Source organism: Papaver somniferum, chromosome 5 (assembly GCF_003573695.1).
Source record: "Papaver somniferum cultivar HN1 chromosome 5, ASM357369v1, whole genome shotgun sequence".
Classification (NCBI taxonomy): Eukaryota; Viridiplantae; Streptophyta; class Magnoliopsida; order Ranunculales; family Papaveraceae; genus Papaver; species Papaver somniferum.
The window spans coordinates 16,971,647-16,987,551 of NC_039362.1; positions in this window are offsets into that span (position 1 = coordinate 16,971,647).

Genomic DNA, 15,905 nt, shown 5'->3' on the forward strand with positions numbered 1-15,905 from the left:
AACGGATCTGCAAAGATTTTCTTCTACATCATTCAAACAAATCAATCATTTAAAACCGATTGAAGTTGATCAAACCCTAAAAATCATTTATAACAGTTCATAAGAAAAAGAAAACACGTTCATCAGAAATCAATTTAATGGATGAAACACCTTCGAAAACCCGTCTTCAGAAAATCGAAACAGAAGAAAACAGGTATTAAAACTAGTTCCAATCGATGTATTCTTGCATGCATTCAGTAGATATTTTTTTTTTCGATTTTAACTTTTGTTCTTGATGTTGAAGACGAAGGATAAATTCAGTCGAAGAAAAAGAAAAAAAACGGTGAGATTCAGCAATTACTTCATCTGTTTGTGTTTTGATTTTGTTTTTTCCATTTGTTTTTCTAATTTTAAGTTTCGTTGTACCAGAAGCCGATGATGAACCAGAAGCCGGAAATCCCAAAAAGAAGAACAAATCTAAGAAGAAAAATGTTTCTGGTGAAATTTTCATCCTAAATATGTTTACCCCTAATTTCTTTTGCTCTATAACTTACCCACTCTTTGATTTTAACATAATTTTACCTGAAGATGTTGAAGATGAAAAAGGAGAAAGTGATAGCGACCAAACACTGATAAAGATGAAAAAGAAGGCAAACAAGGATGCTGAGATAAGATTGGAAGTCTCTGGTATGCATCCTCACTAATTGATGTGTTGATTCTGCATTAAAAAAAACTGCATAAATCTGCATAACATAAATATGCATAACTTTTTCTGCAGATGCATGATAGGGTATGCAGCATCAAATTAATGTGTGTAACTTGTTATGCATACAAAAAAAACACTGCATAACACGCATTTTTAAGTGTTGCTTTTTAATTTTCATCTATTTAAATTTTAACATCATTTTTACTTGCTAATGATGATAACCTAGAAGAGAAAAAAGGGGAAACTGCTGGTAATCAGCAACAAAAGGAGACAAGAACCAAGGAAAAGCACAACGCTGCGAAGAAGAAAAGAAAAGTCACGGGTATGCATTTACGTTCCTTCATGTGTCTGTGATTCATCTGCATAACAAAATTTTGTAGAAAAATGTGCATAACTTGTTATGCAGATGCATAACAGTTTCTGCTTACCAAAGTTACTGCATAAACTAAGCTTACCAAAGTTACTGCATAAGTTACTGCATAAACTAAGCTTACCAAAGTTACTGCATAACTTAATATGAATAGCTTATTTATAAGATCAGGTCCTGAAGCAACCCTGTCAAGGAAGTCGCAAAGATTAAAAGATCAGGTGTCACCTCAAGTATCACCTAGTTCACCTAGGCCTGAAAAAGCTACTAAGGGAAAAAATAAAGCAAAGAATGTTGCGCCAAAGGAAGTATTGGGTGATGATACAGACAATGAGGATGCTGAAGATGGTAAGATTTGCTTGTGGTATCTTCTGTGTGATATATTGTTTAATTGGTGTCATTAATTTGTTTCAATATTGATTTGGTCTGTTTCAGTGAGGCAAGCTGTTGATCATCAGAAGAAAAGAAAAATACATGAACCCAAACAATCGAAAGACCTGAAAAGAATGAAGAACAAGCAAATCGAAAGATCCGAGAGTGAAGAGGAAAAAGGAGAAGAATCTAATAAGCAATGTGTTGTCTATAAACAAGGTGCATTGAATTCCTTCATGTTCCTGTTGTGCATCAGTTAATAAACTGCTCTTATCATTTACCTGCTTGTTTGTATGTAAAACAATCATGCTTGTTAAAAAAACAAATGCATAACATATTGTGCCTTCTTAAAAAATATGCATAATATGTTATGCATTCAATTGTTTGTTTATGTAGTATTAACTAGTAGTGCATGACAGATTATGCATGGTAAAAGATGTGCATAATGGTTTATGCAGATGCCTGAGAAAGAGGCATGTGTGGTTATGCAGTTCTAAAATAGCAGTTCTAAAATGTTAAGGTGCATAACTTATTTAAAAATATGAATGCATAATAAGTTATGCACCTTAAAAAATCAATGCATGACATATTATCCAGTTCCAATATTAAATGCATGACTAGTTATGCATTGTTTAGACTACCTACATCACATGTTATGCACATAAAAAATGTGTTGTTCTTTTGTTTATGCAGTTAAACCTAAAACCAAATCTGCAGTTCAAGGATGTACTTATAGAGCAGGTTTCCTTAGGGTAGGTCACTTGTTTAGTAAGATAAAAGACAGAGGTGGTTTGAATCCGTTGCAGGCTAACACGATGAATGTGTGTGTGTTTGGAAAGTTCTATAACTGGTTATATGCTGCAAACATGGCACACTTGGATGGTAAGAGCAACAAGCTGATGGATGAAGTCTTTCTATCATATGACCATGAAGATTTGAATCAACATTCATTCAAGTTGTCTGAAAACAAGTCCATAGCATCAACGTCTAGTGAGCTTGCTGTTACATTTCTGATTCCAAGAATTGAAGGAGAGAGAGGAAATGATATTCTGACTTCGAAGGCAGAGATAGAGCTGACTCAGTCACATCCCCTCGTCAAGCAATTCCCGTTCAAAACAAAGCAAGGATTTATCAGCACAGATCCCAAAGCACGGGTAACAAAGGTGTGGATAGATGATATTGAAATGCTGGTGTTGGAAAAACTTGATAAGAAAGGTCATGAAGAGGAAGTTGTCTGCCTTATCTTCCTTTACATGCTAGTCGTCTTGTTCTTTTGTCGTTCAAGTGGAGACAATTTAGACGTTTCGTATGTTGGTTTAGTTAATGATTTGGAAACCATGGACTATGTCTCTTTTCCTGATATTATTCATGAACACCTGATTGAGGGAATCAAGACTGTAAAAAGAGACAATCTTCATATCAGGAATTGCAGTGGTTGCATTATATATTCTCTTGTGAGTTAGTTTTTTTTTTACTTTCATAATATCTGTCAATAAATATTACTTTCTTGGATACATAATATCTTATTAGTTATTATTTTTTGCAGCTTTGGTTGGCTGAGCATTCTAACATAGATGAGATATCACCCGACATCGTTAAGGTCAGTTCCAATGCTACACCGAGAGCTGCGAAGTGGGACTTGGCAGAAATGAAGAAAGCAATGCTCAAGAAGAATATTACGTTCTTAAAGGTACCTGTTTGTGAATATTTCATGATTTATAATTGACCTTCATGCATCTATGACAGTATCTCTAAATTCCTTAAAAATGAATGCATAATAAGTTACTTTAGCAAAAAATGATAACTGCATAATAAGTTATGCACCTTAATAAATCAATGCATAACATGTTATGCAACCGAATATATGAATGCATGACCGGTTATGCATTTTTCAATATTGAAAAGGAGTTAAGCAGGGTTGTGTTTTTAAATGCATAATAAGTTATGCACCTTAACAAATCAATGCATGACATATTATTTAATTCCAATATTAAATGCATGACTAGTTATGCATTGTTTAGATTAGATGCATTATAGGTTATGCATATAAAAAATGTTGTTATATTTGTTATGCATTCCTTTGATGAGTGTCATTAATCATGTTGCAGTATAATGAGAAATTTAGAGATGAGTACAGTGCAATAGAGATGGAATTCTGTGAACCAAGAAAACCAAGAAAAAGGAAAGAGATATATGATCTCGTCGCAATGAATCTTGAAGAGAACATGGACAAGTATGAAGAAGCATTTCTGGATGCGATTAAGATCATTGAAAAAGAAACGTGTCCCCCCGATAGTGCTGAAGCAAGGTTGCAGATCATTGAAGCAAAGCTGAAAGACATGAAGCAGACTCAGGAGAGGAATAGACAGAGTAGAGTAGACTTCAATGAAAAGTTGTATAATTACATGAAGGAATTGCTCGTTGATTGTGGCAACATAGAAGTGCAGGAGGAGTCATCAGGTGGACCTAGTTTCAATGTAGCATCAGCTGAACCAAGCGACCCACTGAGCCAAAACTTGCCAAGAAATGAGACTCTTGTTGAACTGGTATCTTCAACTGAACCACCTACACAACAATCAGGGCCAGAAGTTATCAGACTCGATATCCAACACCAAACGACAAGTCAAGGTATCTAGTCTTCACCTTTCAAGTTCATGGACATGGAAAAAGTTGTTAATCTCTCCACCGACGACAAGGAAACAGAAACTCAAGTGGAATTGGAGACAACACCAAATATAGCAACAACACAAGAAAGAATTGAATCACAGGAAAGAGACTTTTTGACCGGTGGTGATGATGACATTCTTCCAGAAACTCAGAAGAAAGCAGAAGAATATGTGGTGCCCACATTTAATCTGTATTTATCACAACCTGCTGCTGCAATTAAAGATGATGCTGGTGGACCACAATAGCAAGCTGAAAATCTGAAACAACCCTTTGTTGAGATACCACAACATCAAACTGAAGAACCACAACAACCAGAAGAGCCAGTGGCTGAAAAGCCACAACAAGTAGCTGTTGAGATGGTTGTTGATGCAGAAAAGGAGATGGTGGTTGAGAATCCTTTAACTCCTGGTGCCACACAAGATGCTGAAAAAGAAAAAGGTTATAATGAAGATGTTGAGATGGAGATAATTTCACAAAACTTGGTACCTAAAATATAAACAGATTTTGTATTTTAAAACTTTTAGAAAATCAACATAACATCTTTTATTATGGTATTTTTATTAATGTCGAATCAACTATGCACTACTTATTATTTTTAATCAACTATAAACTGTTTACTATATTGTTGTTTTGCTGTTTAATCAACTATTTACTTAATTTCACAATAAACTGTTTATATCTAACACATTTTGGTTACATGAATCTCTAGGAAGAAGACGTAGGAGGGGAGTTTTTACCAAGAACATAATTTTTGAAGAGGTCACCATTGAAGAAAAAGTCAGTAGTGAAGCGAAAAGCAAACAAGGCAGAAGAGGATCGGAAGAAACCAGGAAGCAAGGTAATAAGAATCAAGGAAAGGATAGCGTGGATCAAAGGACAACCAGTGTAATACTCAAATATTGTGAGCTAGGGAAGCAGCAGAAGCAAAAAGACAAGCCTGATGAGAATAAAGTTGAAGAAGAAAATCCCCGTACGTCTGCTGGCTTGCCGTTCAGAAAATTACCTCCGCTGGAAACAATGGAATGCTTTCAAGATTACAAGGATATAATAGAACCAGCCATGATGGAAGTACTAGAGACATACTTTGAGAATGCCAACAGCCTGTAAGTACATCAAAATTACCTTTATGCTTGTTTGCATAATATGTTATGCAGCTCCCAATGTTTAATGCATGGTTAGTTATGCATTGTTTAAAATATCTACATCACATGTTATGCAGGTCCAATGTTTAATGCATGTTCAGTTATGCAAAAAAATTTCTTATATTTATTACGCTTGTTTAAGAAACCAATGCATTACAGGTTATGCTTCTTATGAAACAAATGCATAACAAGTTATGCTTAAAAAAAAACCATGCATAACACAACCCTCTAGTTTATGGTTCTGCCGCATGTCATTTGAATAAAACATCTCATCAGTTATGTCTTATGTCATCTGCAGAAATTCGTCTTGGAGTATCAGAGAAGGAGAAGACTTGTACTTGTGGGATATTCGGATTCACGGAGATATAATAAGGCAGCTAATGAACAACGAATACTTAGAAGACCAAGTAGTACGCTACTACAGTTATAGGTTGTTTAGGAAACGGGAAAATGAAAAGATGACTGATAGTGTTGAACATAGGTATGCAGAGTCTACATTCATGACGCCAGATGCTTGGGTAAGTCAAAAAGATAAAATCATTTTGCTACATAACAAGTCATTCCTGCATATTATATTATGCCCATATAATTACTTCTGCATAAAATGTTATGCAACTAGATTGAACTGCATAACAAGTTATTCAGCATTGTTTTCTACACCTGTTGTGCACCCTTTCAACTGCATCCACTAACTTTTTTTTTCCTAAAATATATTTCTTTTGCAGTTCTTTGTTAAAACAAAGGAGAAATATGGGATTGCCAAATTTGTTGGAGAATTCATCTTGAATCTCCCTATTGAAGTTGAGAGAATGTTCATTCTAATGAACTATATGACAAAGGAAAACCCTGCTGGTACACATTGGACATTGTTAGAGTATGAATTTTCAGAGGGTGAGTGGAACTACTATAGCAGTCTTGAAGGCTATAAATCTAACTGCAAGAAACAAGCTCTCATAATGGCAAAGGATTGTATGCCGTATTTGATCCAAAGATATGATGAACTGAATCTATCACCACAAATCGTGGATATAAAGAGGGAACCGCTTGTATACAGGTATATTTTTACCAAGATTGGTCATGAACAAGGTCATCACCCCGACTGCCTCATATTTGTATGATATAATATGAAGATGAGCATGAAGTCTCAAGTCAGGGACAAATGGCTAAAGTTGGGAAGGAAGATGCAGTAGAAAAAGCCAACAAGAAAAGAGTAAGTCTGGTATTGAAAATGCTGACGGATCTTGGAAACAGTTGGGCGATAGATGCCAATGAAGACATCTGGGATGATGTTGCGCATCAATGTGATGAAGCTGCGCGTCAATGTGAAGTTGTGCATAATAGAAAGGCTCAAACGTAACTTTGTTTTAACAACCTGTGTGTTGTTGGTAGGTTAAGCAATTTAACTTGGGAGTGAAAACTAATGGGAAAGTAGTTAGTGTGAAGCTTAACTTCAGTCAGTAGTTATGTGTAATGTGTTGGTATGAAAACTTAACTTTAGTCAGTAGTTCTTGTCAGAACAACTTATGTTATCTTGTCGATGTTTATATATATATTTATTATATATCAATGCTGGTTTCAGTGCTTCTATTTGCTGCAATCTTATTTCATTTAACTGTACTATGATATAAATCTTACAAGGAAAATGAAGGAATAACAGGTTACATATAAACATCTAAATAACAAGTTATGCAACAAAATAAACCTGAATAACATGTTATTCCTAATAAAATAAATGTGCATGACTTGTTATGCAGACGCATGACTTGTTATGCAGATGCAGATGCATGAAGGAACCACATTTGCATGAGTTGTTATGCAGCCGTCTTTAAAAGAATAAATGCATAACAGATCGTGCATCGTCGAAAAACAATGCATAAGAGATTATGCATCTTCAAAACAATAACACATAATACGTTATGCATCATAAAAACTAATGCATAACACGTTATGCATCATCAAAAACTAATGCATAATCCATTATGTATTTAAGAATAAAAATTAAAACATTATCTGATAGAAGCAGAAAAACACACAGTGAAAAAAAAAAGTATTTTTTCATAAAACCAATACAAAAAAGAAACTAAGTAAAGAAAAAGTACTTGTTCATAAAAACTAATACAGAAACTAATGAAAGAAAAATGAATAAGGTTCAAACATAAAAGTAATAGTCTGAAGAAACAAACAAGATAATTGCTCTCCTTTAACTTCCTTTCGGCTGCTTCGGCGGCTTCTTGTAATAGGTAGGATTCGCACATGTTTTCTTGTTATTATGACCAAGCTCAAAAAAATTACCACATCCCATAGCTCTCCTGGGCGGCTTCTCATATCTGCTCAAATGCCTATTAGCTTGTGGTCTCCCTGCGGCCTCCTAACATCAGGTACATAGATAATATCATTACCTTCATAAACTTCAGGCCTGTTATAGTTCGGAATAGGATGAATTGCATGGATATAGGCATTATTGAAGTATGAAGTAATGAAATAAGGTTCAACAAAATCATATGGATTAGAACCAGACATTGTTATCGATGCGAAAGCATGCACACATGGAAACCCATAGACGCGCCACCTCTGACAAGTACATGTCCTTGCCTCAAGGTTAACACTATGAGAACTGTCCCCTCCTTCCACTTCACAAACATGAGTATCAGACTGTATAACCAGCCAGGTTAAACCCTCATCAATAAGAGCCTTCATCTTATTTTCATTCTTCGGTGTGAGAATCGTTATGAAACTATTACCAGTATTCCGCTTTTCTGACATCATACTCATCGCATCCTTCCTTATCTGATCCAGAAGAGCATTTGCAGGGAGCTTCTTGTGTACCTTTATCCAACTATTGAAGGATTCAGCAAGAGTATAAGATGTCCTACCATACCTACAACCCTGGAAAAAGGCATTTGACCACTTCTCTGGAGGGATATCTTCAATATAATCGACAACCCAACCACAACCAAGACCCCTAATAGTAGCGATAGCATTTTGGAAAGCTTCGGGACTAAGAGCATACACAGCAGCTTGAAATGAATCAATAACGGCACCATACCTTTCGTCAGATGCATTAATAGGTAAGTTCATCTTAAGATGATAATAGAAGAAACTATGGAAGGCTCCAGGAAAGTAAAATGGAATCACTCTCTTTAATCCTTCTGCACGATCAGATAAAAATGTGATTGGCCTTTGATCATGACCAAGAACATTACTCAAATTCCTCATGAACCATTCCCAATTATCATTATCTTCACCAGGTACCAGGGCCATGACTAGTGGGAAGAAGCCTGCACAGAAAAAAATATAAAATCAAGCCAACATCTACATGAAGTATGTGCAGCTAAAAAAATGCATAATGGCTCATACATCTAAACTAAATGATGCATAAGACATTATGCAGCAAAAACAAAAAATGTATAATGTCTTATGCATCTAAACAGAAATGATGCATAACCAGAAAAGTGAAAAAAAATAATGCATAATGTCTTATGCATCTAAACTAAATGATGCATAAGACATTATGCATGTGCATAAAAAGGATGCATAAAATCAATAAGTGAAAACCATAATGCATAAGACATTATGCAGCTAAAACAAAAAATGTATAATGTCTTATGCATCTAAAACAGAAATGATGCATAACCAGAAAAGTGAACACAATAATGCATAAGACATTATAAAGCAAAAATAAATAATGCATGAGACATTATGCACATATATAAAAAGGATGCATTATCAGAAAAATTACCATTTTCAGCATTGATAGCGGTTGCAGCCATGAGGCATCCTCTATATGTCCCTGTAAGAAAGGTAGCATCGACATAAACTATGGGGAGAAGGTAATGGTAACCATGGATGCATGCCTCGAAAGTAATAAAAAGACACACAAACTTATTTGAAGGTGCCTCATCTTCTAATTCAGCTGAACTATCCTCGTTCGCTTCAGGTTCATCCGTTTGAACTTGAAAATCAATCCAACTCCCAGGATTTGTGCTGCGAATGGAATCTACATACCATGACAGATGCGAATACGACATGGCTTCATCACCAAATATATCCTCATACACTTTCTCTCTTCTGTTGTAAGCTTGGTAGTATTTCACATTGATCCCGTAGCTAGTTTTGAAAAACTTCGCCAAATCAGATGCTTTGAAACTCGGATCACTTCGGATTTCATCCTTGATCAGACTAGAAACAAATTTACTGCTGAGCCTGTGGAAAAGCCTTTCAGTTCCAACACCACAGGTATGACTGCTCTCATATTTCTTAACCTTAAGCATCCTGTTTTCAACATCAACAACACAAACCTTATACCCCCAAGTGAAATTTTCTTTTGATCATTTTGCATAGAACCTGCTAGGTTCATTCTTCTTATATACAAGAACATGCCTAGCTTTTAACTCGTATTTCTTCACTACGATACGTACCTCTGCTTCACTTCCAAAAAACACTTTACCAACTTCACCAAGTAATTTATCCCAACCTTCAGTCCTAAGAACCTTGTTAACAGGCACAAAACCATCTTCAAGGAAATTCACCATAGCTTGTTCGTGTTCAGGTTCTATTACACAACTACTTGAAGCTCTACTACGACTTCTGGAAGAATTACAACCAACTTCGACAAGTAAATCAAAGATATTCTGACCTTTACAATGGCAACGAGATACAAAACACTGAAGCAGAATATCAGAATCAACTCGCACAAACTTGCTTCCATCATTAAAGAAAAATCTGACATGATGCGGTAATAAACGAGTCCACTTCTGGAAAACGGATGTCTTCAAAGACTCCAAGGTTGTGTTGACATCAACAAGATGTGCTAAGAATTCACTGAAGTAGTGAATTACAGCTAGTGCACTACCAACAGGCATTTTCACCCTGCAAAACACAAAGAGAAAAACCCAAACATATCTATCCTGCATATTGCTTCACAAAAATTCTTACTCAGAATTAAAAGATCAAATCAACAACAACAAACAATCTACAATAACCATAATCAGATGAGAAATCAACAGGATATCAAAATAAATAACAAATAACAGATCAAAAATAAGAATGGAAAAACAAATCAAATAAAAAATCCAACAGAACAGAAGCAAAACCTAGTAAATTGGTATGTCAACATCGGAACATGAAATCGAAACAAAAAAATTGAATCGAAAAGATCTACATTGATGTTAACAAATTCAAAACCTAGAAAATAAACAAAAATTCAAAAACAAGCTTAAAAGATCTAAAACACGATTCGAAAAACTAAATTAAGCTTCGAAAACCTAAAATAATAGATCCTAATCTTACAGAAACTAAAACATAGAATCGAATCAAGATTAAACAAAAATCAGAATCAAGATTGGAAGAAAAAGGAACGAACCTGAAGCTTTGCTGAGTAAATTGAATCTCGGTAATCAAGGACAAGTGAGGCTAAAGCTTGCTGAGTAAATTGAATCTCGGTAATCAAGGAAAATTCTCGACAATCAATCTCTCGATCATAACAAGTGAGGCTAAAACTTGAATTATCTTTTCTGAGTAAATCGAATATCTCAATCAGCTCCTTCTCAGTTATCGATAGTTCAATCTCTCAGCTCTCGCTCTCGATCGTATTCTATCTCCTTCTCAATCTCTCGGAAACTGAATCTCTGAATCTAAATCTCTGCGCCTAAATCTCTAAAACTGAAACTGAAACTGAGGCTAAACTGGGAAATAAAAAAGAAAATAAACGAATTTTGAGAACTCTGGGCCTGCGAATAATTTGTTGGCCGCTTTTGGGTGCGCCCGTGAGATTTTTTGGGGGTGGGTATCACAGTAGGGAAATGTGTAACCTGTTTGTGATCTTGGAGTTTCCATTGGTTCTCGAAATTGTTGGTACGACGAAAGCGAAAGAAAATGAAATCAAGAAAGAACTTTGAAGATTTGTTAGCTCTCAGCAACGAAGATCTTTTAAGTTGGACAATATTTGTGATTCTTTAATCAGTAGTGCCGTGGGTATCATCTATTACGACTCATCAATTTCACCTGTTAAATAAGGATTAGTGTTGTAATGTATATTTCTAAGTTGATGGTTGGGTTAATGTATAGAGATCTTTACTATTTAGACCAGAAAACCCGACCCGGATTACTGGCTGGTCCAGCGGGATATAACAATTAATGGCTAGTCCAATAAAGTTTAAAAACATGTTATTTTACCTATATGCCCTGCACCACGTGATGTGTACAGTTTCCGTCCGTTTTCTTTTCATTTTTTTTTCCAGTTGCATTCTCTATCTCTTCTGCAACCTAACTCTCAATTGAAAAACGCAAACTGCTTCGTCTTTCTTCACATTCAGAAAACTGCTCCCGTCTCTCTTCTGCAACCTAACTCAATTAATCACCATTATCAGAAAAAGATCGAAAAATCACCATTATCAGAAACAGAAACTGCTTCTTCTTTCAGTATCTGACCTAATTTTCATTAAATTCAATTTAAGAAGAAATGGGTACAAGTAGAAAAATTAAGAGGACGATTACAGAAGAAATTACTGAAGTATCTCCATCACCAGTGAAAAGAAGAAAGAAATCTGACGATGATTCACCAACAGAAGCGTCCCCTGCTTCTAAATCTCCTACACTATTGAAAAGAAGAAGCAAATCTGTCGATGATTCAGCAACAACAACCTCCCCTACTGCTAAATCTCGTACACTAGTGAAAAGAAGAAGGAAGTCTACCGATGATTCACCAACAGGAACCTCCCCTACTGCTAAATCTCCTACACTATTGAAAAGAAGAAGCAAATCTGTCGATGATTCAGCAACAGAAACCTCCCCTACTGCTAAATCTCGTACACCAGTGAAAAGAAGAAGGAAGTCTACCGATGATTCACCAACAGGAACCTCCCCTACTGCTAAATCTCCAACAACAAGAAGTATGAGTAAGGTTCCTCAGGAAAAAGGTAAATCAAATCAAAAACAAAGCCAAATATGTACTTCATATTGACATGCAATATTCCCAAAACCTAAAATATGTACTGTTACATATTGAAATGTAGTGTTGTTTAACTAATACATACTAAAATTTAGTATGTCAATTTATATGTGTACTACATATCAATATGTTGTCTGCAATTTGTACTTCATTTTGACAAGTTATATGTTGTGCCATACTGATATGTAATGTGTACAAAACTTTTTGATATGTAGTCTGCAATTTGTACTTCATTTTGACAAGTTATATGAGTAAGGTTCCTCAGGAAAAAAGTAAATCAAATCAAAAACAAAGCCTAATATGTACTTCATATTGACATGCAATATTCCCAAAACCTAAAATATGTACTGTTACATATTGAAATGTATTGTTGTTTAACTAATACATACTAAAATTTAGTATGTCAATTTATATGTGTACTACATATCAATATGTTGTCTGCAATTTGTACTTCATTTTTACAAGTTATATGTTGTACCATACTGATATGTAATGTGTACAAAACTTTTAGTTTACAAAAACAGCAAAAACCAAGGGAAAGAAAGCAAATGATGCTCCTGAAGCAAAAAGAAAAAGAAAAACAGCAGCGGCAACTACTAAAGCAAAAGGAAAAAAAGTGACAAAGGCTGCTACTCCTTCACCACCAGCAAAGGGGAACAAAGCACTTGTCCTGAGAGCTGCTACTCCTTCTCCAAAAGGAAAGGGAAAAGTAAAAAGGGGGAAAGCAAAAGCGCTCCTGAAAGAAGGTTTGTAATGTTAAAACTGAAGATAATTCTTAATAATACCAGTATGTTGTGGTTATAAAATTACCAGTATGTTGTGGTATTTGATATGTAGTTGTTTCACGTTCATGGTAGATACATTAACTACATATTTGATATGGTGTAGGGGAAGAGAAGGGGAAGAAAGCAGTTGCCTTGAGAGCTTCTACTCCTTCACCAAAAACAAAAGGGGGGAAAGCAAATGTAGAAGGTATGTAGTACAACTACATATAAGAACAAAGCGTATGAATAATATGTATCCTTAATAACATATGTTTATGAGTATATAATGATGCATTGTTGTGCTTGTTTTTGGTATTACATTTTACTGTATCAAAGAAGATACATATGCCATACGTACTATTACAAATTGATATGTAGTTAAAATAATACGTAGTGGTATCTACTATTATATATCAATATGTAGAGGTAAATACTTATACTCTGATAACATATTACATATAAATATGTAGAGGTAGATACTAATATTCTCGTATGTACTGTTAATAATATGTAGTTTCAAGACTTGGTAGATATTACAACTACATATTTGATATACCATATTGATATGTACTGTATTAATTTTTGGTTCTTGTTATTGTTTAGGTGCTAATAATCGTAAGAAAGGAGATGGAAAACCACGAAGTTTATACCGTGGCGGTTTCAGGGGCTTGCGAAGACTATTAGGACCACTAAGAAGGCTATTGCGAAGTCCACTGAAAACCTTGAATTGAGTGAGTTGCAGCTGAAGATGATTTCTGAAGCATCATTCGGTAACTTGTTCCTAATGTTCTGGTACACAAGATTTGAGTTGGAACATTGGTTGAAGATTGAAGATGCAATGACGAAAATGTTACGCTGTTACGTTAGGGGTCAAGATCCAAACAAGCTTAGATTTGTCTTTTAAAAGGCATGGCCAACCGAATGAGCTAGTATCCACACCAGAAGAAATGGCACTTATTTATGGGATGCCGAGAATTCCAAATAGGGAATATCTTGATTATAGGCTTACACAAGTCGATAAAAAAAGTGGATGGCGTGAAACAGAATTTTTCAAAAGAACTTTTCCTACTGATATGAAAGCTGGTGATAAAGTGACTAGGCCAATGATTGTGAAGGCAATCTTGAATATCCTTAAACGAACACCAATTAATCTGAAAAAGAAGAAGTCTGATGAAGAGTCTCTGCAAAGCGTGTCTGATCAATCAAATGAAGATTCTGAAGAAGACGAGGAAGACGAGGAAGATGCCGAAGATCTTGTTAGGCTTATCTGCTTGTATATGTGCACTTCATTATTTTTCGCTACAAGTGATGCAAACGCTTTGACTGAAAAATATATTGGTTTCGTTCTTGATCTTGAGAAGGCTAAGAATATTTCATGGCCTGACCTCATCCATTCTCATTTAGAGAAAGAGCTGAATGAAAACGTGGAATCCGTAGAACGCACAAATGGTTGTGTTATTTATTTGTTGGTAAGAATCTATTTATTTGTTTATTCTACTTCAAAATGTTTTTGTTTTATATGTTTTCTACATTTTGATAGTATATCTAATACTTCATATCAATATTTGCAGCCATGATTTGCGGAGCATACCCATTTGGTGGCGCCCGAGGATATAGTGACAGAACCTGCAGGAATGTATGTGCCAAGAGTGGCTAGGTGGAATCATACAAAGATATGTGCTGAGTTCCTAAAGGATATTGATCTTTCTGAGTATCAGGTAAACTTGCCGTACATATTTTATCATAATAAAAATATATATTGATAAGTACACGTAGTTCGACATATTGATATGTAATTATTAGCATATCAATATGTAGTAGATATTAGCATATCAATATGCTAGTACATATTAGCATATCAATATGTATTAGTTATCAGCATATCAATTTGTGGTGATACATATTGATATGTAGTTATTAGCATATCAATATGTAGTTCTCCCTGTGTATCTAATAGAGAAAGAACTACGACATGTTTTTTTTTTGGTAATATCTAATATGTTGTTTTTTACATTTATTTGATTTGTACCAGTTCCATGTTGATTTCAAAGATGAGATAACACACGAAGAAAGACAAATCCTTAATCGTATTTCAAGAAGGATTCAACAGGAAGCAAATGATGATGCTTTTTGTTTAGATGACAATTCCGAATCGGAAGAAGAGAAAGAAGAAGAGGAAGAAGAAAGGAAGAAGAGAAAGAAGAAGAGGACTCAGTATTGGGGGAGAAGATTGGAAGATTAAATACGATGATTTGAGGAATACAATATCTGCCAAATGGAGTGAATTCAACACAATGCAGCAAGAGGGCGAACCGGTTGACGCTTCAAAGCTTGAGTTCATGTTGCATGATATTTACCGGAAAGCTTTCCCTTTGCAGAGAGAATCCAGCCAGGAAGATTATGTTAGCTTGGGATGTACACCTACTCCAAGAAACCCCAATGAAGAGTTGAATGTGGACCAAATAGTTGAGAACGAAATACAAGGTTCTCCGGAAGATCAAACAGATGCTAATGTCAACATTCCTGAAGTTGGTTTGTCAACACCGAAAGATCAAACTCATGCTAATGCCACCTCTGAGGTTGAATTGTCAACAACTTCAGTGTTGAAGTTCCATGATGTTGAAGTTCCGCGTTCTGAGGTTAAAAATTGGCTAAATCTAATTTGGAGCAAAAAGTCAAAGATACAAGAGAAAAAGGGCAAAGAAAACACACAGGTAAGTAGCATATCAGTACGTAGTCTAAGTAGCATATTAATATCTATCTGTGACATATCAATATGTAGTGGTATCTACCATTACATATTGATATGTAACAGTACATTCTTGTATACCACTATCTATCTGTTACATATCAATATCTATCTGTTACTTATCAATATGTAGTGGTATCTACCATTACATATTGATATGTAACAGTACATTCTTGTAGTGGAACATATTTATATGTAACAGTACATTCT